This window comes from Thermobia domestica, chromosome 1 (assembly GCF_964235325.1).
Source record: "Thermobia domestica chromosome 1, izTheDome1.hap1.1, whole genome shotgun sequence".
NCBI classification, from domain to species: domain Eukaryota; kingdom Metazoa; phylum Arthropoda; class Insecta; order Zygentoma; family Lepismatidae; genus Thermobia; species Thermobia domestica.
The window spans coordinates 123,397,719-123,424,620 of record NC_137454.1 but is presented as its reverse complement, the minus strand read 5'-3'; the positions used below and the strand labels follow the sequence as shown (position 1 = coordinate 123,424,620).

At 37.0% G+C, this 26,902-nt stretch overlaps 1 protein-coding gene across 3 annotated transcripts in view; it reads left to right on the top strand.

Annotated features, from left to right (window-relative positions):
- Nucleotides 1-26,902, top strand: part of neur (E3 ubiquitin-protein ligase neur) — a 292,329-nt gene that overhangs the window by 38,788 nt on the left and 226,639 nt on the right. The window contains exon 1 of one of the 3 annotated variants that reach the window (XM_081762968.1): nt 19,278-19,304. The exons of the other annotated variants lie outside the window; for them this stretch is intronic. The gene's annotated coding sequence lies outside the window, so the exon portion shown is untranslated. Of the gene's footprint in view, nt 1-19,277; nt 19,305-26,902 lie in introns of those variants that run through there. 3 annotated transcript variants of the gene reach the window in all.

The window sequence follows — 26,902 nt, the reverse complement described above, 5'->3', positions numbered from 1 at the left end:
CTTTTTATTTGATAACTTTTCAAGCCAAATGTAAGTCGACCAGACTACATATGATTGACTGCATTACATACATAGTGAGCCTATTCCATTAAAAAACTTAAAGCAGGCCTTCTGCTGTAGTTACGCAATAAGTGTGAATGTCAAACACATTTCTAGTGGCTAAATGACCAATATATGTACACTTAACTATTAATTTTCACTTTGAAATCGTTGTTTTTTTTTCTTTCGCCACTTTCTTTAATGCAGATTAAATGCTTACAAGGGACGAAAAAAATGTGTGTTAAGTTTTGATTTTTATATTGGAATGTTAATAAAAAAAAGTGATACCAGAAATACGGCATACTACAGTTCCTAAACTCAATGTGTTAGACATCCTGTATGCAAAATATGTCTTAGACACCATGTATGCAAAATATCTTTCCCTCAACTCGATTAGGATATAGGATTTTTAGATTTCTGGGCTCTCGGCATCTAAGGCCATTTAGCCCGTCACGTTTGAGGGAGCACACTATCCGGGGAAAGGGAAAGAAGAAAGGATTGGGGAAGGAAGGAAGCGGCCTGGACCTATAAATTAGGTACCACCCCGGCATTTGCCTGGTGTGAATGAAGAAAACCCAGGAAAACCTCATTCAGGGTGGCTGGCCTGAAAGAGCGTGTTACACTTTTTCGACCGAGTGCCCCCACCGGGAATCGAACCCGGGACCGATCGCACCGAAGGCGAGAGTGTTAGCGATACGCTGCAATCTTTTATTGGTAGTTCTTTATTGAACTTAAGGAAGAGAAGAGTTTGGCAAACGTAATACGAAAGAAAACAAATTTTAATATTCATAAATATGTAATTATTAACTTTCTTTAAAAAAATACAAAAATTAAATAAATATGTTTTAATTAACATTAAGAAAATTAACAGTTCGTCTGATTCCTTTATTTCCTAGCTTTCTTATATAATACAAATATTAGATCAGAAGTACAAGAATCGTGAACAAGCGAAAAATCAATCCATGACGATGTTAGGCAACAAATGCCACAAACGCATTAAACTATTTAATTTAGATGAATAAATAAGACAGAGATAGAAAATATACAGATAAATGAGGTGAGATAAAGATAGAAGTGTAGGAAATGTATATATATCTTGATTGGCGCTTAGTTTTCAGTGCCTAGCTTACTTTATATGTCGTAAATTGTGATTTTTACTATGTACCTCGCGCCCAAACGTCTGGCGCCTAAACGGCTTTGCGCCCAAACGTCCGGCGCCCAAACGGCAGCGCCAAAACGTCCGCGCCCAAATGGCGGCGCCCAAACGTCCTGTCCCGGAAGTGGGGCCTCTTCTCTACGTCCCACTTCACGATTTGTGGCCCTCTGATGGCTTTGGGCCCTCCTGCAATGCGAGGTCTGCGGGGCCCTTATTTACGCCCCTGATTCAATGCAGAAGGAATATTTAAGGGGGTAGCTTCAGGGCTTAAGCACTCACCGAAATTTTATCACAAGTTTTTATTGTTTTATAGGCTATATTGCAGAATTTTCACATTTTCAAGAATAAAGTTAGCAAAGCCCTTCCCGAAATGAGCACAGCTCCTGGAAACAAAATCGTAAATACACCATGATTCTATGAAATGGAAAACTCAATTAAAATTACACACAAATATTCTTATCTTATCCTGTGCGGTAGCGTTTGGTAAATTTATGCATATGTTTAATGTATCAGATTTATATTCCGCAAGCTATTATGGACCAGGCCCCCCATGTAGGAAAACAAAAATCAGCTGGTCAGAATAACGCCTGAGAGCATATGCCTAAATTAAACAGGTTAGCACTAATAAAGTGCATAATTCTACACAGAAACTTTTACTCCATGTTAAAGAAATCATCTAATATCGTATTAGCATTGAAAGATGCTTTGAACGCTAAAACCAAACTCCTCGAGGCGAGCCTTCACACCTCCTCAAGAATGTGTGCAATCAACAGCGGTAATAGCTTCGCTCTCTGAGCAGCATAGGCCGTAAGCCTGTCTAGCGAGCTGGTGAGGCTCAGACGGAAGGGTCTCCAAGTGTTTCCAACGTACTGTATTTTACCGGAAAAAAGAAATGTTGAAGGATTGATTTTATTTTACAAGAAACCAAAGATAAAGAAAATATACGGTAGAAAACAGGGTAGGCCCGGCCTCAGAACCTCACAGTACGCTTCGCCACTGCTCTCAACTATGCAAAATGTAGACAGCTCTAAAAATGAGCCAATATGTAAACTAAAGAAAAATTCAGGGTCTCGTATTGGTTGGAAATCTGCTATAAAATTACTTCAACAGTTTCGTCCACTTTTCTATTTGCATTCAACGATTGACATTGTTTCGTTTAGTTTTATCCCTTGTGCGTAAAATAACACCCACATGCATTACCTAATTTTAAAACCACTTTAATATTAAATACGTGAGCTTTCATTAACAGATACTATGAGTTCTATGAATTGTCGTTGAGTTCTATGAATTGTCGTATATTTGGGGAGTTTTGTCTTATCACTTGACACGTGCAAGTAAATTATTTGAGTATTCCAGTCATTATTCAGTTTTTGTATAAATGGTATCCGTAATCTTAATCCCTAAGCCATAATCCTTCACTCAAGAACTCCGAAGGCAGAAAGGCGTATCTACAGATTCGGCCGAAATTGAGTTAACAGCAGGCAAATCATACAACCATGGAACATTAACTGACAAAAGCAGAAAGCTGTATCTATAATATTAGCAGCTCTCACCGGTGATTTAACCCTGCACGTACACACTTATTTTCTTACAGAGTACATACTGGGGTTTGTAGGACCCCAATCATATTTCTCTAAATTATGGAGTTTCTTTTTATTTAATGAATTCATACATTTTTACACAATATCTATCAACAATGCTCCAACATTTTACTGAAAATAATATTTGAAGGGTAAGGGGAAAAAACAAGGAATGTCACAAAACTGCATTTTCGAGAAAACTGCGTTTTAATATTCAAAACTGCGTACAAAAAATAGGGTTATAAAATCTTTTGCCACTTTTTACATGAACATTTCTACATCTACGCATGCATGCAATAGACAGTCAAATAGTACCAAGAGTCACCAACAGATAGGACAAAGCACCCGAAAAAGCACATACATGGACATTCCTTGTTTTTTCCCCGTACCCTTCATTTCTAATGCCATTCTTGTAGTTACTGTATTATTTTGAAAAAAATGAGGCAAATTTATAAAATAATTCTTTCTTTAAAATACAAACTGGGGTATGTTGGACCCCAATCAACGCAAGAGCGAAAATAACGTCTAATTCCAACAATGAGTCTCACTAAACTGGCTAGACTGCTATTACTCCGCATAGAGTGTGTTACAAACTTAATTTACATTGGTAGCCCAAACTGCAAAAATAAATAGAATTGTTATAGTATTAAAATGTATATGCCTTGGGGTCCCACAGACCCCAGTGTGTACGTGCAGGGTTAATGGTTAGCGCGTGCGCCTTTTGCACATGGCCCCTGGTTCAATACACGGAGGGAGAGCAAAAGAAATTTCAACACATTACGATGGTTCCACCCTTATCTGTAGACAGGTTGGATTGAAGACTATTCTATTTGCTCTGCTGTAGGTCCACGTCTCATAGAAAAATGACATTAAACGTTAACAACAAACAGCAATAATATCGGTAACGTTATCAAAAAGTGAGAATGAAATGGTGGAATGAAGAAAGTGGGAGGAAACGTGAGAACCCAGAGAAAACCCATGCACACGGTGTTTGTCCACCACAAAGTTCACTTGGTGCGAGCTGGGATCAAACCAGGGAGCCCATATACCAAAGGTGAACGCTCTACCACTGAGGCACCACGCCTCATCATAAATATGAGTATAAATAAGCTTTACCATATCCATAAGTGTTCGTCTTCTAGCTAAACTGAAATTAGAGATTTTCTCAAAACAAATTCTAGCTGATAGTTTTTGCTTTTGCCTGGCTTGGTGCAAAAGCTTTCTTCGGTCAGAAGACTCATACATAAATATATTTACTTACAAAATATAAGGGAAAGAGGGGATAGTACACATCATTGCTGAAGATGGAATTAAATGTGTTGAATTTAATATATATATATATATATATATATATATATATATATATATATATATATATATATATATATATATATATATATATATATATATATATATATATATATATATATAATAGAACATGCTCACTCTTAACACTGCTGTCTACAGTGCTTTTCAACTTTTCTCTTGTTGGGACTCCATGTTACTACACAATTTTAGACGGCCCCCATTCACTGTTGTTTTCTTTCTTTTTTTGTTTGTTCGCATATTAAACACTTATATAGAATATCCTTAATCAATATACCTCTTGAAACCCATGTTTAGATGTTCCTCATTGTGTAGTCTAACTTTCACGTTCTTACAGCCTTATGAACATACATTTAGATTTTTTAAATGTTATTCGTAGCTTGATCTGATCACGCAGTTAATGCGAGAATGAAAAGGACAGCGTTAATTTAGCACAGGTTCTTCAGTCTTAATATTCTCAATTTTTAACCCAAAAAAAAAAAAAAAAAAAATCTCGCGACAGTCAAGTTGGAAAGCTCTGCTTTAGAAATATTCACTATCTGCAACAAAGTAAAAAATTCTTACCTTTTCTAGCGTCCTTTTCGTTTCTTCCTCTCGCAGCACTGTGAATATTTGTTCTCTTATTTTTCCTCGTGTATCGCGTATCTCAGAAAGAAATTTTTATTTTGCAAGATAGAGGAGAAAGTGTGGAAGATAAAGGAGGGAGCATGAGAAAATAGGTGTATTATAATGTGCAGACGAACAACGTTGCTAGTTAAAGATGAAAACATCGCTGTAAATGAGCTTGCTTAGTCATGTACGAACAAAATGCTTTCCTTACATTTCACAATAGAATTAAGAAAGAGGGAGGGAATGAACTTCTTTTTTAATTGTAGTATATTTATTATTATTATTATTATTATTATTATTATTTGAATTTAAAAGTAATAGCGGGACGTAGCAGGGTTCGAAATCATAAGTCAACGTGATATTCGAACATCCATAATTTCATAATTATTAAAAGTATGTGATTCAGATATTAGGGATACCACTAACTACTAGTTTACTGATTAATTAGGCCTACACGTCAAATATATGTTAATTATCCGTATATATGATTTACTGTAATTAATTTTAAAACTTATCTCAATAGTGTCACTTTATTCACCTATTCGTTAGTTATTAGTAGAGGGAAGAATGTTCTAAAAATATTAAGTAGGAGAATTCCTCCTACACCCTAGGATGGTCCGCGATGGCTTTGTCAAATTTGTCAGTGATATTTTTATTCGTTTCACGAGAGGTTCAGGAAGAGTGTGATATAACAACATTTAAATCATAATTATTGTTTGAGTATATTGCGTGATGACATGCTTAGCTTTAGACGCTGATAAATGCTAGTTTTGTTCGCACAATCACTTTGTCAATTTTACTTTATCAATTAATAGTTTCATACTATGAATTATGTAACACTAAAACAGTGTTTGAGATGTAAGACTTGGTTGAAATAGTGTTACCCACGAAACTCGTGAAATTTAACTTCTCGTCTCAACTTTAGTTTTCAAGATGAGACGTCTCGGAAATACTAGCCTAATAATGTACATTCTAACAATAAACACAGAAGATTAAGCTTAATTAGTTCTGTAGAAAGAACGTAAAATTAAAGCAACAATGAATGATTGAAAAGTTAAAATGTAACATTAAATAACAAATTTTTATAATTATAATACAATGGCTTTTGGCCAGAGGCGTCATTTGGAGCTTCAAGAAGGCAAAAATGCTCTCCTTAGCTATGCTATTGATTAAAATGGGATGATTTGAAACATATGCAAAACTGTATTTAATAAGGAATTCGGTAATTATCAAGTATTAATACATGCAGTATATACTAGCGTTTTACTTAAGCGATATGGCATCGCAGATTGCTACGCCAAATCACATAATTGCGATTCAAACGAAAAATTGTATATGCTACTTTTCGGAAACTTGATCACTGGCAAAATCACAAGATTCTAGTGAAAATAAAAGTTGGAACTAGGTTTGGCTAACATATAAGTTACAAATGAATAGTTGTATCAAATCGTACTATTGTGTTCTTGTCATAGGCTAATTATGAAGATTTACTTCTTGGACTGCATAATTCCATTTGTTTGCTTCCGAAAGTAATTTCGGATTCAGTAGTTAATAATAATAATAATGATAATAAATTAGTATATATTATAATCATTCGCTGCGAAAATTTCACACAAAGCTATGAATTAATGTGCGAACTTGTTTCTCTGTTTGATACGCCAAAAACAGAACCTACAATTATTTATCTATACAGAGTATAAATGGTAACATAAGAGACTTTGGGAGCTGATTCGTGACACTGGCATAAGCAAGAAAAAAAAGTCCTATGAACATATAGCAGAATGGGAAAGTTAGCGATGGGCGAAAGCGTGCAAAGAATAATTTCAAAGCGATAGATATCGAAAACCACTAAGCTTAGAGATAGCAGCCTATGAAAGTCTAGTTGATGATGATGCTTTTAGTTTAGTGTCCCGTTCAGCAGCGAGGCTATGAAACGTGGACATACTGATTAACGTGGAATTCGAACCACATGAGTCGGTTCGCGTGGGCCCGGTTTCGATTCCCGTTGGGGTACAGTTGAACGATCAAAGTGTTTCGGATTCCACTTTAAATCAAGTAGATCCACGTTTCCTTTAGCCTAGCAGGCATAACCGAGGAACCTTAAACTGAACTAAACCAAAATCGAACCGCATGAGCTCCCGCCGAGAATCGAATCCGGGCTCCCACGACAAAGGCGCGTACTCTAACTGTGAAAGTCTAGAGGTAGCGCTGGTGTTTAATGCGTAGTTGCAGGTGTACATACACAGGTGGCGCGTGTTCAAGACGCTACCGTACAGGAGTGCGGACATTGTCCTGCGACTGTTGAATCGAACAAGTGACAGTGCTCGACTAAAACATGGTGCATTATTCAAACCACGAACAGGCCGACATGTTATTCGTGTTTGCTGATGGTTGGACAACTTACCAAATCCTTGGATAGGGTGTGGCGGTCCAGTACACTGGCCTACCCGATCTCCGGACCTTATTCCACTGGATTTTTAACTGTTTAGACACGTTAAAAATGTGGTGTATGTTACTACTGTCAACGATGTCAACGATTTAGAACTGCATATCCGTAACGCCTGTAGAACTGTTCGCCATCACCCAGGTATCTTCGAAATGGTTTGCCATTCCATGGTCCGGCGTTATGCATGCATTGCTGTCCATGACGGACATTGAACATGTCCTGTGATGTGCCCGACGAATGTAAGTTGGTATGTCTCTGCACGTCGATATCTACCGTTTCGAACTTACCGTTCCCACGCTTTCGGCCCTCGCTAATTCTGCCAATATGCTATTTGTTCATAAGATCTCTTTCTTTCTTTCTTTCTTTTTCTATTCTTTTTTTCTTATCTCACAATTACCTCCCGACGTTTGTTATATTAATTAAGTTATACTCTATAAAATCAACACGAAAATTAAATGTGGCAACAAGAAAACTGTCGCTCTCATCGGCTGTCCCTGTACTGACATTCTCAACCGCCTATGGTATGTCGGCATTGGACACTAATTGATTTAGTGTAAAACAAATTTTGTATACGTTTTAAACATTTTGCTTTAAACATGTATTTTTAAGACTTGTTTTAAACATTTTATTTTATTAAAAAAAAAAAAAACTGCCAGAGAAAGAAACTTGTCAAAAATGCTTCCCATTCAGAAGACTATTTTCATCCCATGCGAATGTTTTGATTTCTCGTGGCTAAAGTAGGTCAATGGGATGATCTACAATTTATTTTCTTTTTTTACACTTATTTTTAACATGTATTGTTTAAATGCTTCTCAGTTAAATTGCGAGAAAGTGTCGTAGTCGAAGGTTGGCGTACCTGTAGAACTGATATTAAAAAATAAATAAAATAATTATCATGGAAACAAATTTTTGTGTTATATTCAGAAAACAAACAAAAGATTCTTTGCTAAATTGCGATTCTGAAATTAACATATCGCAGGCATTCGTTGATACAGTACATGTTGGTTCTCAGTCTCCGTAAATTTGGAATCGTTTAACATGAGTTTTACGGGAAGGAAAAACAAAAAAGGGTATCATTTGGAGCAAATTTATTAAAGTAACTCAAATTTCATCAGGTAAGAAAACGACCATACGAGCTCGTTGCTCGAGAGGTAGTTGGAGAGTACTTCAAATTATATGCCCGTAGCCAAACTACCTCTATAAAAATTGTTGCGGAAGTACCACAAAATTTTGAAACATGTATTTTTGGATAGGGCACGTATTAGTTCCTAAGTGAAGTCTTGACCCGACTAAGATAGGTCCCATAGTTTTGGAGCATTTTACTACGAAAGAAAGCATTTGTGCACCCAGGTTGTCTATACTTTGTCTTGTCTTGGTGTGAGGAATCACCTTCCAAACGTTGTCGGTGTTGTTTTGAAACACCCAATATATATATATATATATATATATATATATATATATATATATATATATATATATATATATATAATTTATAGCGTTGTTCAAAATATTTATGAAGTTGAAAAACAATGCTGCGGAGAATCAGGGAAGCAGAGTTTTCTTCAACATTGGGAGGCGGGCAGATTTGAGGCTTATTCTAGGAGGACATCAATTTTATCTTGCTTCCCTTTGTGGTAATCGGACACAAATCAACATATTTCTCCCCAAAAAACACATTTCCAATCCGATTATTGGAAGAGACTTCCCCAGCTCCAAGGTTTGGAGGTGGCATGTACCTCTCATCTTCCCGGGATTTGCGCCAGTGTTAATAAGCATCGAAATGTAGATCAGGGTGGTCTTATATGTATATTTCCATCATGTACTATTTTTCCAAGTTATGATTATTCATACAGTTAACATACTGCTATATTACAAGAAATGACAATATTATTACCCGCTGCACACGTAGTAATCTGAAGTCATGCGTTCATGCAATTTAAATCATGTTACACAAAAGATAAGAAAATGTAAATAATAAGGAAATTGCCCTACGTTTATATTTTGATATGCAGATATTGATATGCAAAATGCTATATACATTAATGCACACGTTGCTGTTTTCTACCAACGTGTTCATTATTATGTAAACGCTACAGTAACTGTTGGAAAGTCGTTTCTTTATGTTCTTCATTGAGCAATGCAGTCAGACATCTCCATGAATTGTCACGCAAGAACGTTATTTAATGAAAGTCATACTGTGAGGCAAAACAATCATCGTTTTGCCTTCGAATGATACCTGTTGCTTAGGGCTCGTTTTGCCTTCTGTGTTAGAAAATAAGATAGAAAATGATATTGGAGGGTTGTATTCATTCATTTTGTCTACCTACGTAAGTCGTTATACAGGGTGTCCAATATACAGTGCAACACGGAGTTTGGAATAGTAGAACTTTTGAACCTGAAGCAATACACAAATAATGGTTATAGCAAAATGAAGCTTTGTTCATGCATATATTTTTAAACTAGGAAGCAACGATTGAAGTACACTAGGAACCACACAGTGTTGCCAGACGTAACTGAAGGTGTTTTTTTGCAAAAATGTAAATTGACTCCTGACTCATACGTATGGATGTTCTATCGTTAATTTCCAGTTTGTTCAGTTCGAGTAGCTTGGAAACTGTGCAGCAGATTTTTTTTTTTTAATTTCCACCGATAACTAATCGGATGAGGCCTCTGTAAGGGGGAAATAGGAAAATCGTAGTTTCATAAATTAACACTCTGAATTGGCAACAATGCTGATGTTTCAGTACATCAAAAGGTGTGTTAAGGATCTGTCTACATTATGCAATTCCTGAAAGCAACGAAAAAGAAACTGAAGTTAAAATGATAAAACTTACATGCACTCGGCAACACTGCTACTATCAGAAGTGAGTTACCAGCTCTACAGCAGATGCTGGAATTATCCCCTGTTTGATTCAAATACTGGTTCACATGTTTCACTAGGTTGGCAGCAACTTTACCAATAGTAGACGTGTTAATGTTCTCAATGGCACTGCGAATGTTTGTTCCCAGGTCTTGAATAGTTCGAGAATTGTTCTTGTATATCTCTTGCTTTATGTAGCCCATAGAAATGAATAGCAGCATTGCCGGGTGCATGTAAATTTTATCATGATAATTTCAAAGTTTGTTTTTCACTGTTTTCAGGAATTGCAAAATGTAGATAGATCCTTAGCACACATTTTGATGCACTGAAACATCAGCAAGGTTGCCAATTCAGAGTGTGAATTTATGAAAATTACGATTTTCCTAGTTCCCCCTTACAGAGGCCTCATCGGATTAGTTATCGGTGGAAATTAAAAAATCTTTTTTCTGCTCCATAATTTCCAAGCTACTCGAACTAGACAAACTGAAAATTAACGATAGAACATCGATACGTATGAGTCACGAGTCAATTTACATGTTTTGCAAAACAAAAAAAAAAAAAAAGCAGCTTTGGTTACATCTGGCAGCACTGCATGGTTCCTAGTGTACTTCAATCGTTGCTTCCTAGTTTAAAAATATATGCATGAACAAAGCTTCATTTTGCTATAACCATTATTTGTGTATCGCTTCAGGTTCAAAAGTTCTACTATCCCAAACTTCGGGTTGCATTGTATATTGGACACCCTGTATATAGATACAAATCCTAATAAGAAGCGGCAAACGTTTCAGGCTGTTACGTCTATTTGAATTACGTATCTGTCAGGAACGTATTCAACATTTTGTCAAATTATGGCTATCATGTTTAGACTTTTGATATATCACATACATTTAAGATATTCAATCATTAAATTATATAATTGTACTTCTCCTTACAAATATTCACATTTCGGAGTTTCATCAGTTTTTTCCTGTAATTTATTCAATAGAGAGATCATTTTACCTAATCCCTAAGACCAGGACCGATTAACCCATCTGGAGACACGGAGCTAGAAAAAGTATGTGATCTCTCCTGACTTCGCCTAATGCATTTCTTTGAAAGTACAGTAGTTAAGGGAATATATTTAATTTTTTGATCATATTTTATCTTATGATGATGATTTGCATCTTGTATGGTTCTGATTAGACAGCCAGTTGAGATTTTGATCAGAGTGGAGACCCGGGCTTATATCCCCCCCCCCCCCCTTCGTACAGTTGCATTATTTGCAATACTGCACCATATGCCCCATAGACTTTGGTAAATTCAAATGTGGCAAATTTCAGTGGTGACTCGTTCCCTCGATACCCTAAGCACGTTCTTATTTTGCGTATTTTTTAGTTCAATCGTGTGGCTCTTAGGTTCTTGCATTGGAGAGCACTGACCTCCACGCCTCCTGTATCTTCCTGTTCTATGGCATAACCCAGTGGTTCGAAACTTTCTTCACATTTTACTTAACGTCCACGACATCGCGATATACTTGTTTTATTTTGCTTGTTAATAATATATGAATTGGAATAATGTAAGGCTAGTAAGTTGATATAAAATAGCCACTGTGTGTTGTACTGAGCATTGTTGCTTCCGCTAGAGGCATGACTGTCAAAAATTTGATTTTAAGTAGTAGTTAAATGCTTCAAGACTTCCAGATTCTAAAATTTTGTGACCCATCCTATGACTGGACGACACACCAATTTGTCATCGTGACACATGAGGTGAGAATCATTGGTTTAGCTTATTCCATGTTGGACTTTTTCTTTCCTAGTTATACTTCTTTGTGCTATTTTTAAATAAAATGACAGTAGACGCAGTGTGGCAATTTAAAATCGAGACTATTTTTTTTCTCAACATGTGGCCAGCTGAGTAAGTGACCTGTGGTGCAAACAGAGAGGAATGTTTCGTGAGTAACTGATACCAAGAACATTGATCTTGACTGACAGTTACGTGAGTGTACTGCGTCGTGAGTTAAATATGGAACAAGGAGCGAACATCAAGTTTTATGCGCGTCTGGGTAAAACTGCTAAAGAAACTTATTAAATGTTGAAACAACTGAATGAGACCACTTGTTTATCCCGTGTGCATGAATTTACATAGCACAGGCGGGGACGGGACGGGAGTCAATTGAAGACGACAAACATCCGGGTCCAGTGAGGACACTGATCACGGAAGACCGAAATGCGACACTGCGAATCCTTGCTGAGGAGTTGCAAAAAAGAGAGACTGTGGCAAATAATAAACCACATTGTCAACAAGAGGAAGGTCTGTGCCGGTTTCGTACCTTATTCCTTAACAAATGATCAACAAAAGGACATGATTGATCACTTTCAAAGAACTAATAGCTGCCGCCAATAGGGACCTTAACTTCTTCCTGAATATCGTTACTGAGGATGCGACGTAAGTTTTTCAGTATAACCAGTCGACAAAACATCAGAGTGCAGAGTGGAAGTCTCTTAAGTCTCCACAAGCCAGAATCCAAAATCAAGCTTTGGTTTTTTTTTTATTCAATAGTAAGGACATTGCGCATAAGGAATTTGTGCCTACAGGACAGTTAATGCCCCATTTTATGGTGAGATATGAAGCGGTTATTGCAACGTATCACACGTGTGAGGCCCGAGTATCGGGGTTATGTTCATTGGCGTCTGTTCCAAGATAATGCCCCAAGTCACAAGGCAGTGATTGTGCAGGACTTCTTGTCCCAAAAGGGGATCTACGTATTGTCCCACCCTCCGTATTCACCAGATCTGGTCCCGTGCCATTATTTTCTATTTCCTAAACTCAAGCCTGTACTCAAAGGTTCGTACTTCGATAACGAAACTGCCATCAAGAGGGCTACGACAAGGGTTTTCAACAGCATTCCCCAAGAGGACTTCCAGCAATACTTCCATGCTCTGACGGCAGGGCGCAACGATATATGAATGCAGGATGATCATACAAGGTGTACAACTTTGCTTCCGCCGTTTTCCGATAGGTGGCTACAACGGTAAGTAGCGGTCGAAATAAACAGATCGCAGACGTCAAGCAGTTAGCTTGGACCTCTGTCAACATAACCCCATTCAAGCATTAGTCGATTTGTGTGTGCATCGTAAAGTTGTTCTCGATTGAAAATGTCAGTTTACGAGCCCAATTCTCGCCATTTGCGGGCGGTTCTACTTTTTTGTTTTAATATGAAGAAAACAGGCTGTCTCTCATCGAATGCTCTCAAGTACTTATAGTGAGGACGCTATTAGCGAGAGAATGGTGACTTTAACGTCGAAGACCGGCATAGTGGTGGAAGACAAAGTTTTCGAAGATGCAGAATTGGAGACATTGCTGAATGAAGACTCGCTTCAAACTCAAGAAGAATTGGTACGATCATTGGGAGTGACACAGCAAGCCATTTCAAAACGGCTCAAAGCCATGGGTATGATTCAGAAAGCAGGAACTTGGGTTCCGTATGAGTTGAAACCAAGAGACGTTGAACGGCGTTTGTGTGTTGTGAAGAGTTGCTTCAGAGGCAAAAACGGATGGGATTTCTGCATCGCATTGTGACCGGGGACGAAAAATAAGCTTATTACGATAACCCTAAACGAAAAAAAAAAAAAAAATCATGGGGATATCCCGGCCATGCTTCCACGTCGACGGCCAAACCGAATATTCATGAGTCCAAGATCATGCTCTGAATTTGGTGGGACCAGCTCGGCGTTGTGTACTATGAGCTGTTTAAACCAAGTGAAACAATCACAGGTTATTGAACGCAATTAATGCGTTTGAGCCGAGCATTAAAGGACAAACTGCCGCAGTACAGCGAGAGGCACGACAAAGTGATTGTGCAACACGACAACGCTCGACCCCACGTTGCAAAAATGGTCAAAACGTACTTGGAAACGTTAAGATGGGAAGTCCTACCCCACCCGCCGTACACTCCAGACACACCCGCCGTACACTCCCTCTGATTATCACCTGTTTCGATCAATGGCGCATGACCTGGCTGACCAAGACTTCCGATCTTATGAAGAAGTAAAAAAGTGGATCGATTCGTGGATCGCTTCCAAAGATGAAACATTTTTTCGACGCCGGCATTCGTACGCTACCCAAAAGATGGGAGAAAATAGTGGCCAGCGATAGACAATACTTTGAATAATGCCTGGGTAAGCAATTTGTTTCATTAAAGCGTCATATTTTGGGGAAAAAGCGGCGGAAGCAAAGTTGTACTTTGAATGGTCCAAGGTAAGAAACTTTCTATGATTTCACTCTTTTTTTTTTTTTTTTTTCTACAGCTCCAGTCTCAATTTCAAATTGCCGCATTATCGTATGTAGTCTACAGAACTCACTCAATCTTCACTTAACTTGGCATGTGGTTAGAGGTTAATTTGCTTACAATACGTATGCAGTATTTTTAAGTGCAAATCTTCGGTTTCAGAGTTAGGTTATGGAATTTGAATTCAATACCGGTAAAAATCTTCGAGGAAAAAAAAAACTAATTGTTACTTCGAACAAGAATTAGTGAACAGTTCATGGAAGAAATCTGTGAAACGCTAATTTTAGGGTAAACATTATTTAAAATAAAGTATGTATTAGTGTGTATTTAAAATAAAGATTCGCAAAAGTTAATTCAGGATTTTCTCCCAACCTGGGGAAACTCATTACTGGTTTGATTACTTTGACGAAAGTAGTTGGAAAATTTTCTGTTTAAGTGCAATAAAAAATAAGTGATGTTAGACATTACTAGTTATTTACCCTATTCTATACTTTATTTTAATATAAATTGTTCATTCCTCTAAATAAATTTACGATAGGTTTAAAATAACGTGTTTGTGAATGCTGCTTCCATCTAGCGGTAGTAGTTTCTGTTCACGTGCCGATATGAACACTACTGCCATCTATGATAATTGTGTGCTCTGTTTCAGGAATTGGACACTAGAGTGCGTGAAGTTTCAGTATTCTGCCTATATGTGATCTATAGAAAATCTGCTATATAGAACGTCTAATCGATAAATAATTTAATATTAGTTTTCTTTTCGTTGACATTTGTACTGTATTTTAAATATTAATTGAACTATCTCCCCGTTTTCTTTATTTTGTTGTTTCTCGGATTTCTTCTCTCCTTTTTTTTGTAAGATTTAGAAAACGGAATGCCCATTTAATGGTACATTTAAAAAATCTGATATAAATGCAAAATCTCTTGTTTTTTTCCTTTTTTTGGCGGGGGGAGGAGAATCAGTTGAATTCCCTTTTCAAAATACTTAGTGAATATAAATAAACTTAAAAAATAAAATGCAGATGTAATTCAGGAAAGTTTATGTAGGGTCTGTTAAATATATTATATAAATATACAGTATATAACGAGTCTGTTAAGTTAGGTAGATGAAACACGATATATAAATGTCTTATTAAAAATAAGTGGACACGTGTCCCAGCATTTTTGAATTTCCGTTTTTGGGAGAGGGGCCGTTTCAACTGTATAATTCCTGTCTTCACATTGAAAGCGAAGTTCTTGGTTGTTTGTGATTGCATCACAGGGAAATAGTTGAACAGTTTGAAATGAATTTTGACACATAGTTAGAAATTACTTTGAGCTGTGTTGTTGGCATATTATTTTGGTTAAAGGGCATTCAAAATTTATGTAGAAAAAAATCTTATCTCACGAGACTTTCAAGATGGGAAGATGAAACGTGGAATATAAATTCTTTATTAAAAGTAAGGGGGCACATGTTTCGCCGTTTTTGAAGGTTTCGGTTTTATGGAAATTTTCAATAATTCTTTTCTTCACATTGAAATAGAGATTTCTGTTGTTTATGATCGTATCACGGGGAAACTGCTGACTCGTTTGAAATGAATTTTTGGAACATAATGCTTGGATTTTATCATGTCACTTTAATTAAATGGCGTATCCTAAATAGTAGGGGTTCAACAGTTTTCATCATTACGCTTTCATTAAAGTGTGTATCTTAAGAGGGGTTCAAATATTTTCCATAAACATTTTCCCCGTGTGACAAACGGACATTTGAGCTAATATAGTTTAAAATAATTATTAACATATTTTATACTTAGATAGAGCCTTGTTCTAAATATCCTGGTCACCAACCTCTGTAAAGAGCCACATACTCGTATTTAGAAATGGAAGTCAGTCGAACAAATATGATTTGTTTTTCTCTTCTTGGTGGATAACAACGTGGCCACTCCCGTTTCCTCCCGCTTTCTTATTCCAACAATTCTATTATTCACTTGCTTTAATCGTTTCTCTTAGTGTAAAGGGCATAATCGTGGGACATTAAACTCAAACATTCCAAAAATTTCTAATGATTCCAAAAAATTTTCATGATTCGTCTTTCTCATTATTTCATACAGTACTAAATTTTAATATGTATTGTGACAGAGTACGAATTTTTTAAAGACAGGTAGTTAAGATTTTTTTTAAAGCAATAATCTACATTCTTTGGGAATGTAGTTTTTTTCCCCAAATGTTTGACAAATTTATAACATTTTACAAGGATGAATCATAAGTCTTGCAGTATTTCCCCAACCCACAGCAGGCGCATTTATACACCGTGATCGACCGAAGGTACAATGTTAAACAGGCTCAAGAGGTAGTGTGTAAAGCGGACTATTTAATACGAAGGCCCCCACTCGCCTCTGAGTGCTCAGCAATTTTTGTAATACATGAACTGTTACTTTATGAATATTTTATGAGTTCGATATCGGACATAAAACTACTTCAGCGACCCAAAAATCTTCGTCATTCGAGAGATGATGATGCAGTGAAATCAGAACGGCAACTTGATTCCGAAAATTTTGTGGAGGTTGTAAAAATGTTCAAGGTTCAAGATCAGTCAAGATTCGGCTGCCCCAGTGCAACAGATCTTAGGTTATACGATACGACATTTAGGAAAAATTCATTCACCAGACACGAGGATTTTTTTTTTTTTTTACATGTCTGTCTACTGTAATGCGTCACCTTCTTGAACTCGGGAAAACTAGGGACAGTCGCATTGTGCGACCCTAGCTTAGCCCTAAAGGAGAATGGATGTGTGTCGACAATTGCTCAAATTCCTTATGATATGTATTTCCTGAAACGGATTGTAACTTGCGACGAAGAGTGGTTAATTTTTCGAAATCCGAATTACGAAAACCCTGGTTGAACAAATGTCAGTTTCCAGAATACTGATCGACAAACAGATCGTTTCGATCATAACGTCATTCTGTTTGTGTGGTGAAACTACGAGAGGATCATTTAGAGTTCAGTCCTAACGGTTGTACTATCAATTCCGACATTTATTTCACAGTTGGAGCGGATGTATGATGTACTACACCAAAGATATCCTGCATTGGTGAATCGAAAGCGTCCTCTACCGAAATAGGATAACGCAAAATCACATTCGGCTCGAAAACCGCAACAAAAAATGCAGGAACTTAATGCTATCGTACATGGGGATGATGGATTCGTATTGGTTATACTGGATCTGGAACTAACATGCCCAGGTTTACGAATGAATAATACCCAAAATGTGTGTCAAATAAGCATGGTATTTCAATGTCCTTATTAATTTGCTCATTGTAAATTGTTCGAATATGAATGCAAGGTAACGTAAAGAAACTACCAGAACCTCTAGGACGTTTAATTTCTTTTTAGGATTGTGGCAAAAATGTTCCCGAATTTCCTGAGTGCCATAGTAGAAGAGGCTGAAAACTCCGCCCATGGCTAGTTTTGAGATCATTATGTTATTTGATTGATAGATTGGAGTATAACCTCTGTTGGTGGTGAGGCTATATGAGACATGTAGGTCTCAGTTCATTCCCTTCCCCTTCTAGTATTAATGCTGAGTTATTGGGACTTTACATTATCTGCTACAGTGCACGTTATTTTGTTTAAAATATGTCACGATATAGTAGAAAAGATATCGATACATAAATTCAGAAAGACACGAGGTAAAGAAATGAAATAGCTCCCCGGCCTTTGTTAGATTGCAGAGAATGTAAATATTGACGCGACAATATGAAAAACTTGCTGAAACTGTGAAATTTTGCTAATCCTGACTGAAGCGAGTAAAATAACAAATTATCTTTGAAGCGAGCAAAATAACAAATTATCTTTGATAAAATAAAAGAACTTGAGTCAATATTAGAAAAAACTTTCATCCACAGCAAATGTAACGATGGAGAACTTTCCGTTATGGCGTAGAATAACTGGTCGAAGCTATCAACGTAAATTTTCTTTTGTATTTTTTTCTTTCTTGTAAGTTATTCACACACACATTCAATATCCCTTACATTCTCCATTTCTGTTTCTAGATCCAGTATACTCCTTTGGTGTCTGTAGACGTTGAGCACTCCTTCTTACAGTAAAAAATACTTCTGGCAAACCGAGAAACAGTTGCACTTCCCAACATTGAAATGATAAATGTCAAATTCAGTTAATTTCTATTTGTTTTCCAGGACTTGAAATGTCAACGCACCGAAGGTCAAATTGTGATATGCATTTACATTTTTTTCGATGTTCAGTTAGATCCATCGATGCCAGATATTTTCAAGTGATCAAATATATAGATATATAGAATTGCGTGCAAAAATACTAAAACTGTTTCCGATATAGTGTAGTTTTAATTCCACCAAAAACTTTTTTCCACCTTTCCACCCACCAATTTCAGTACTTTTTCCCCACTAAAAATCGTAGCCCCAGTCATTACTTCTGGACTTTACATCATAGTTCACTGTATCTTAATTTCAAGTAGCTCCCCAGTTGTCTCCTGATTCACTCAACAGTGAAAATGTTATACCTTCACTGAAAATCATGGTTGGAAGCATACATACTCAAAGCAGACGCGTTATTTGGCGATGTATAGAAATGGTTAATCGTATTAGGTGTTTTCCTTAGATGTTATAAACAGAGTAAAAGATTAAAAAAAAAAAAAAAAAAAAAAGGCTTCCGTCTTGGTTTTAAATACTGATTCAGAAAGTTAACGTTCTAAAAGTGGTTTGTTTTTCAACCATCCATACAAATACTCACTTCAGTAATTCTAACTTGGAATATAGTTAGTCCGTGATCTGGAAAACAATTGCCTAATGAAAGCATGGCTCTGAAATTAGCTCATCCCTAAAAAATTGAGTCGCAACTTTCATACCACCTCGTGTCATGAGGCAATTGGACCAGGATTACTTTCTCTCTCTCTCTCTCTCTCTCTCTCTCTCTCTCGTTCGCTCTCGATTTCTTGCTTTTTCATTTTTTTTCAGGCTAACATTTGGGTGCCCGATAACTCTTCTTTGTCAACTTTTCCCATTGAGGTGAGGTCTAACTTTTTGATGATCTTTGCTCATATTCGGTACTTTAATATCGAATGATACAATCATAATGTGCCATATTTCGAATAAATAGGAAGAAAGTTACAAGGAATAAAAATTCTACTTTTTTAAAATGAATCTTTTATTTCAAAAGAAGTGCTTAGCTAAGTATCACATTTTAGGTGTGCGTACATTTTCCCAAACGCTCGATATAAACCTATAAGAAGGTTGTAGTGTTAAATAATCAAAAAGCTCTGAGTATCTGAGGTAGTTCATTGTCGAAACTAGCGTTGTAGGTAGTTTACTACCAGTCTGGAACATTCCATCCAAGCTATGCGGTTTCATTATTTCCTACCCAAATGTCCCAGATAAAACAGATCGCGCATGCAGGATAAGCAATATATTGTTCGTGAACATCGTACTTGAAAAAGTAATGAGAAAATACGTGAAAACTGCAGTTTTCATTTCTGGAGGCACATCAAATCCGTAGCTAAGGAGCTGGTGAAGCTTCTCTCTATGGTCACCTTCATTCCTGAAACTTTCAGTTGTTTGTTGGAATGTAGACCTTATGCATAAGGAGTGAACTCCAGTCAGTCACTTCAAAGGTGATCTGGGCTGCTTCTGTCGTAGTGTTCTGGCTACGAGCCTGAGGTAAATGTTTGTTTCAGTGGGATTTTGTAAGTTAAGTAAATGTCTGTTTCAAGGTTGGGTGTTAGCACAGTTTATAATTGTTCGATTAGTAGCGATGTTAAGTAATGTATTATGAAGTAGCATACAAATGTTTGTTTACAAATGCTTTGTCATATTTCTGAAACATATTTTATCGCGAAAAATAGAGGTTTTGTTTAACTGTCACCAGTAATAGCACAATCACATTCAACAGTGATTGCAGTTCTGGTATTGTACACAAGGCATCCAACTTCATACTGTGTCATTCTTAATAGTATTGCTTCCATATTGGCTTTTTATGCGAGTTTTTTTGAATTGTGCGCCAACTATCCGTGTTTTATAACAATCTCTACCCATCTGCAGGTGCTTTTCGTATCTCCCGAACGGTTTGACATATCGAAATATTGTAAGTGGTATTATGATACTCACGTGTTTCGAAAACTATCTACGTGATGTAATACATTGCATAGACTATATGATACTTATCTTAACACCTCGTCGAAATAGAATTCTTTGAAATAGGCCATTTTTTTTTTAATCTCACAATTTTATACCTCTTCATGCGAAATACGTCATATGGAAGGCGTGGCTCTGTAGCCACAAAGTAACGTGCCTTCCCAATTAATACGAATGGATGTTGTGGGCAATTACTTCTCTAACAAATAAGAAACAACCAAACAAAGATGTGTTAGTTATTTTAATTCAGAGTCTACAACCGTGATTGATATCCATGAGATGTTAAAACTTGGCGTACGTAAGTCACTGACTCTGTGGTCACGTGTTTTGACTTGGCTCTTTCTAGTGTTTCTGCACTTCAAAGACCAGACCTTTAAATGCTTAACCCTTTTACAAGATAATTAGTGGGATTAGTCGTATAGTGTCTTCCTTAAATTAGCCTCATTTCCAGAATTATGGGTTCACAACCTTCAGGTATTTAGGTCCTAAACACGTATGCGAAATTTGTCGTAGATTTAGTTGCATCATCTTCGTAAGTAGGAGTTTCCAATCAAAGTTACAGGTAAACTTTATTTATTTATTTTTATATTGAAGTCCCGAATACGTATGCGAAGTTTCTCTGTTTACTCAGGGAACACCTGTTTATGCAATGCCAAATTTGTTAGTTTTCTTCTGATACTTGACTTCACATCTAAATTTGAAGAATACCTCAAAAGTGAAGAATCACTGACCGCCCCCAAAGCCGAAAGAAGGGTGTAGTGAGTTTCGCCGCCATTGCCGATGTAATTTCCCTCTTGTAAAACGCTGAAACCGTAACTGGTCCTATCGAATGATAGTATTCGACGGTAATGTACTTCGAATGAACACTCATGTCCAAAATGATTGTCGCATATCTATAACTGTCTTCTTGCAAGAATATAATTTGATAATGATTTTGCAGGGTACTTTTAATACTGATACTATATGTATAATCGGGAAATGTATATTTGTGGTAAATTTCATAGGAAAAGTTATAAATACGAAAATTAGAATGCATAAAACAAAATGTTGCTAAATAGACAAGGAAGTTTTATTTTCGTTTTATTGTTCTTATTTACTGCTGTTTTGACATGAAATTTGCCACATACATGTCTTTGCCGATTATTAACATACTAACATTATAAGAAGTACTGAGCGAGTTCGTTATCAAATTACATACCTACAACAACATATTTATAGACATGCGACAATAATTTTGGACATGAGTGTACATAGCTTCGTCCATCTCACATGAGTTGTTATTGCTGTAGTGGACTCAAAATGTAGATGTATATACAAGAATGAAATGTAAAATTTGATGGTTAATTACTCCTGGACTACTGGATTGATTTTGATTTTTGGTACATGAGTGGACCATGGCGTAACTTATGTTATCACAATTTTCAGGAAGAACTTATCCTAAGGGGAATAGAGGGATTGAAAAACAAATGCCAATAAATAGAGTACCGGTACCTCACAAGTCCAGCAAGTTAGAAAGATAAAACTCGATATATAAACTCCTTATTACAAATAAGAGCGAAAGCTTCTGTAGCAGGAGACATTTTCTATATAAATAAAAATGTAATTAAAGATGTTTGGCGGACAACTCGTCCTAGACTGCTGTACTGAATTTTATTTTTAGTACGTTAGTGGACCATGGTCTAACTTAGGCTTTCATCGGAATGAGGTAAGGAGTGGGATTCAGAACGGGTGGCATGTAAATATAAGCGAAAACAACTAATATTAGTGTCTAATCCAAAGTTTTCGAGGTCCCTAAGACGAATAAGGGAATGCCGTTGAAATACAAATTCATCCCGCATCGGATAAGTGTGGAAAAGAGACATGCAAAACTAATCCAATTCATAGTTTTCGGTATCGCTGAAGTGAATAGTGACTCTTCATATGCTATGTAAGTCAAAATTCAGATACCATCAGCATGGGCTGAGGGATGATATTGAGGATTTTTATAATTACATTTTCAATGAATTATATTTAACGTGTCCTAAAGGGGGAGGGAAAGGGTTAAGATATAATCCATAAATCTGTTCTCCCCGTGCGAAGACCGGAGATTGCAGCTAGTTGAATGAGTGTAGTGTTCCAGTTTCCGTTTGACGTAATTTTGAGGTGTAATAATCTGGTGGTGGCATTGCAATGTCCAAGAATGTATGATTGTATGCACCGTACAACATTTGAACCTCTTTCAACTATTAATAGTTACTTCAAGGTAAATGATATGTTTTAACATGGGAGCATATAGCCTATGACTTGTTTCTACAATTTTTCCTTTTCTAACACAGTCATGCGCTTCGTTTTTTTTTTTAAGTCATTTTTAAAAAATCTTCATCCTTTAATTTGGTCTATTGAAGTATGCCAGGCGACCTTCAAATAACCTCAACAGACCATGTAATTTCCGAGAATTTCTTTTAATAAACGTCATATCAGTAGTAAGACAAAAACACTAGTGGAACATCAACACCGATAATTAACTTTGTATTCTCTTATAGTAATATAATGTGCCAATTAACTTAACAAGGTTGTTTCCATGATTGTCCACTCTGTGTGTCTAAATTACATATGAATAGGAAGATGTTAAATAAGCAAAATTTTATATATATATATATATATATATATATATATATATATATATATATATATATATATATATATATATATATATATATATATATATATATATATAGTGTCTCAAAAGTATGCTGGATCCACAACATAAAGTGAATTGGGCAAACGGCTCGTTGGATTTAAAAAAAAAAATCTTCACTTTAGATTGAAAACATTACATTTGGAAACGATTTCCCCTCTTACATTTTGTTGTAACTTTGATAATAACAGAGCTATCCTATGTCAGGGGACTTTCGATTTTATCCAAGAGGTTAATTCCTTATATTGAGCCGAATATGAATGTGTGCCACTTACATAGGAAATGGCGTGTTTCCACCACCGGTTGTTCGATCTGGAGGCCACCTCTACTGACTATTGTTCGGCATCGAGGTTTCCATTGCAGGAGACTGCGTTGCAGCTGGACCGTAAGTACTGCATCCTACTCCTCATTACAGGCTTTCCACAGGCCAGAGGCGGTGCAGACTCGACAGTGGGACAGGCACCGCTTGAGGAGTCCAAAAGCACAATAGTCCATTGGGCTGGCATCCAGACTCTTGACAAGAGTGTCAGAGAATTGCCGAAATTCTGCTTTCCTGTCCCATACGGCAGTATAATTTCGGCATTTTTTCTTTCTCGTGTGCTTCGATACTTTCTTCGTACAGTTTAACTTGATTCAAGTCTTGTCCGTACAATACTGGATTTTCATGCTGGTACATCTCAGTCAAGAAATTACGCAGCATTGATTTTGATGTTTCGCTCCACCTATCGGAGATGCGCTTTGTCCCTGTACGAGAAACCGGCCTTTTGGGAAAGTCGGAAACCTTTTGTGAGGAAACTTTGCGCACTGGCGGAAGAACTTGCTTCGGCCCTTGGCGTCAACAGATCTGTATGTAATGATACAAGCTTTACCGCAGTATGTGAGGTAATTCCACGCCTTATCAAAGGTAACAGCAAACTTCCACCCATCACTCACAAAATTACTTCATACAGCCTCCTAGAGTTCTTTTTTTCATTTAGCCACAGGATACAGTTTAAGGGCGCGCACACTGCTACTGTTAACGACCATGATATATAAATCCCTGTGAATGGCGCGGTTTGATTGTCGCCTGCAACGTGCGGTATTTGCTAGCCATCACACGCTGAGGTTGTCATGTGCCGAACCACACGCAATAGTGGTGGGGTCCTCTTCGCAGGAATCTGGTTTCTAGCTGCTCGCATCGGTGTTGTGGGCCCCGGACTCTGTGCCGCATATTTCCGTATAATATGATTCACATAGCACAACCTACACGAAAATTATGAACTTGATATTTCTATACTGCGCGACGTCGTCAACTTAGGGTCTGAAATGACCACATTAACCCCTCCCAGAATCTGTTTTGGTAGCATCAGACTACGCTCGACCACACTAATCTACTAAGTGATTGACGAGATCCTTTTGCTTGCCTCGTCGCAGTCTCATGTCAATTTGTTGCGCATGCCTGGTACAGTTGCACATAGAGCTCGGGTCAATATAAATGAATCAACCTCATATATACGTGTGTGTGTGTGTGTGTGTGTGTGTGTGTGTGTGTGTAAAACTAATAATGTAGTGTTTTCTCTGTGATAATATTTCTTCTATAATTGTGTAGCTATGTTGGTTAACAGGTTGACAATCCAAAATAGATTGTGCTTGTAAGGTTGTGAAACCGTTTTGGTATTTTGAAAAAAATGCTTGGATTTGTTGTTGGTGGATAACTCGAGAAAACTTAAAACAATTATGGTAACAGTTAGTAGGTCAATTTCAGTATGAAACTTGCCTCTGGGTGTCGTGTGCACGAGAACTAAATCTACAACACAAAGACATGATATGCGAGTTATTACTGCTAAAGTGAAACTTACAAGTGGATATGGGGACCTCGCGAAAAGAAGCACTTGCTGTCGGTCTCCGGGTTTAATGACAGTTAACTCTAGCTCTAAGCCAGAGATACACAAAACCTGAGTTGTTTGGGAATGATTTTTTTTTCGCTGGAAAAGGTTTTATTTATTATTATTATTATTATTATTATTTTGCAAAAAAGATGTAATTTTAACTTTTTGGCCTTTATAATTTTCTATTTATGTACTAATTTTTTCATGCAATGATCTTACAATTAAAGAAAAAAGTGTATTTACATCATTCTGTAGTTGTAACTTTCATGTTCAGTTCAGGATTGGGTATCTTGATTTGTTTTCATACTAGCATAGCATTGGCAGCTAACAAGTGTTATCCTCCCTATTAGTGGTGTCGTTTCGGTTGCCTAACCACCTTAGTTAGTGCCTGACCGTTATATCTAGTGTATGCTTTACTGGTTGCCTAAAGAAAAGTAAAAAATACAATATAGGCGCCTGCCTACCTTGGTACAAGTACAGAAACCTTATTATTACGTTATAAAATTTTGCTTATATCTAGTTTCCCGTTCAGAAAACACTATTGTAAACTTAATATATTCTCTTAAAACCTAATTTGAGTTTAATTTGTAAAATTAATGCCATTAGCGAAAATTTTGGACGTGGTTTAGTTGAACACGGTACTAGAAGTTCATTTCTTCAGAGAATTATTTTTTGTTGCTATATAGTTCTAACAAGTTGTAAGTAAGAAACTTGTGCATGACGTTTTTAACTGTCTTTCCCTCAAATTTTAATGCTTCAATAAATTATTGTTTGATTCTTTTTTTCACGCTGTTTATTCAGAATACAGCAATTTAATGTTTTTTGTTATGGAAAATAAATCTGGAACATACTTTAATTTATTCCTTAAAATTTAAATCTTTTTAAAAAACGTACAAAAACTTCCGTTTTACAGAGGTTGTTCAGTCTACATTTGGCCAATAAAAATTTAAAAGAATCCATGGCGCCAGGTCTGTAAGTGCTCGATGTGTTTCCCTTGGTTCCTAACAATAGCCTGACAGCGTAATTTCCACTGTAATAGGCTTCTCTGAAAAACTGGGAGGGGAATATTGTCCCATTCCCTTTGCTCAACTTTCCAAAGTCCTTCTACAGTTGTCACACGCCGTTTACCCAAAGCCCGCTTTAGCAATCCAAATCCACAATAGTGCATAGGACTTGCATCTGGAGATTTAACAGGCACCTCATTGAAAGGTATCACTGTATACCACTTGCCTCCTCCATCTCCCTGTAGAATGCGAGGGACGATCGTGAGGTATGTGATGAGGCCTTGTCCATGTGAATGCGCACCAGATTGGCGTAATTTCCGTACATTATTGGAATCTCATGCTCATAGATCGGCCGCGTGATCTGCTCCTGAAAATATTGCGAATTTATTTTGCAGTTCTTCGTCACCCTACGAATCTTCAGTTTACCTCGGTAACAGTAGCCAGTAACGACCATGAACCCTTTTGGGAAGGATTCTTTACAGACACGAACCCATCTTCTGAAGTTCTTGGCGCCTTTCTCTCGGTACATGATGGCTCTCGGTTTGCCGCAGTCGGAAAGGTAAATCCATGCTTCGAGCATTGCGACGTACACCCATCTTTGTTTTGCCAGATGCCGTTCGTACAGCTTCCGGGCGTTACACTTTCGTTCCTTTTAGTGGGCATCCGTGAGATGTCCGCGAGCTTTCATGACTTTTTCCAGCTTGAGTTGATGGTGTAACGTCACGATTAGCCATACATCTTTGTGTTGGCGGATTTTCTTGCATTGCCATTTTGCAAAGTTTCCTCTGTATGGTGGAGGTGGCCTTGGTTCATTCCCGCTTCCTAGGCAACTCCGCTGGTGATCAAAATGGTGGAGCTTCGTTGCCCTTGTACTTTTTAATATTTTTTATTCCACTTAAACTGATGTTGCAACCATTCTTCTTGCAC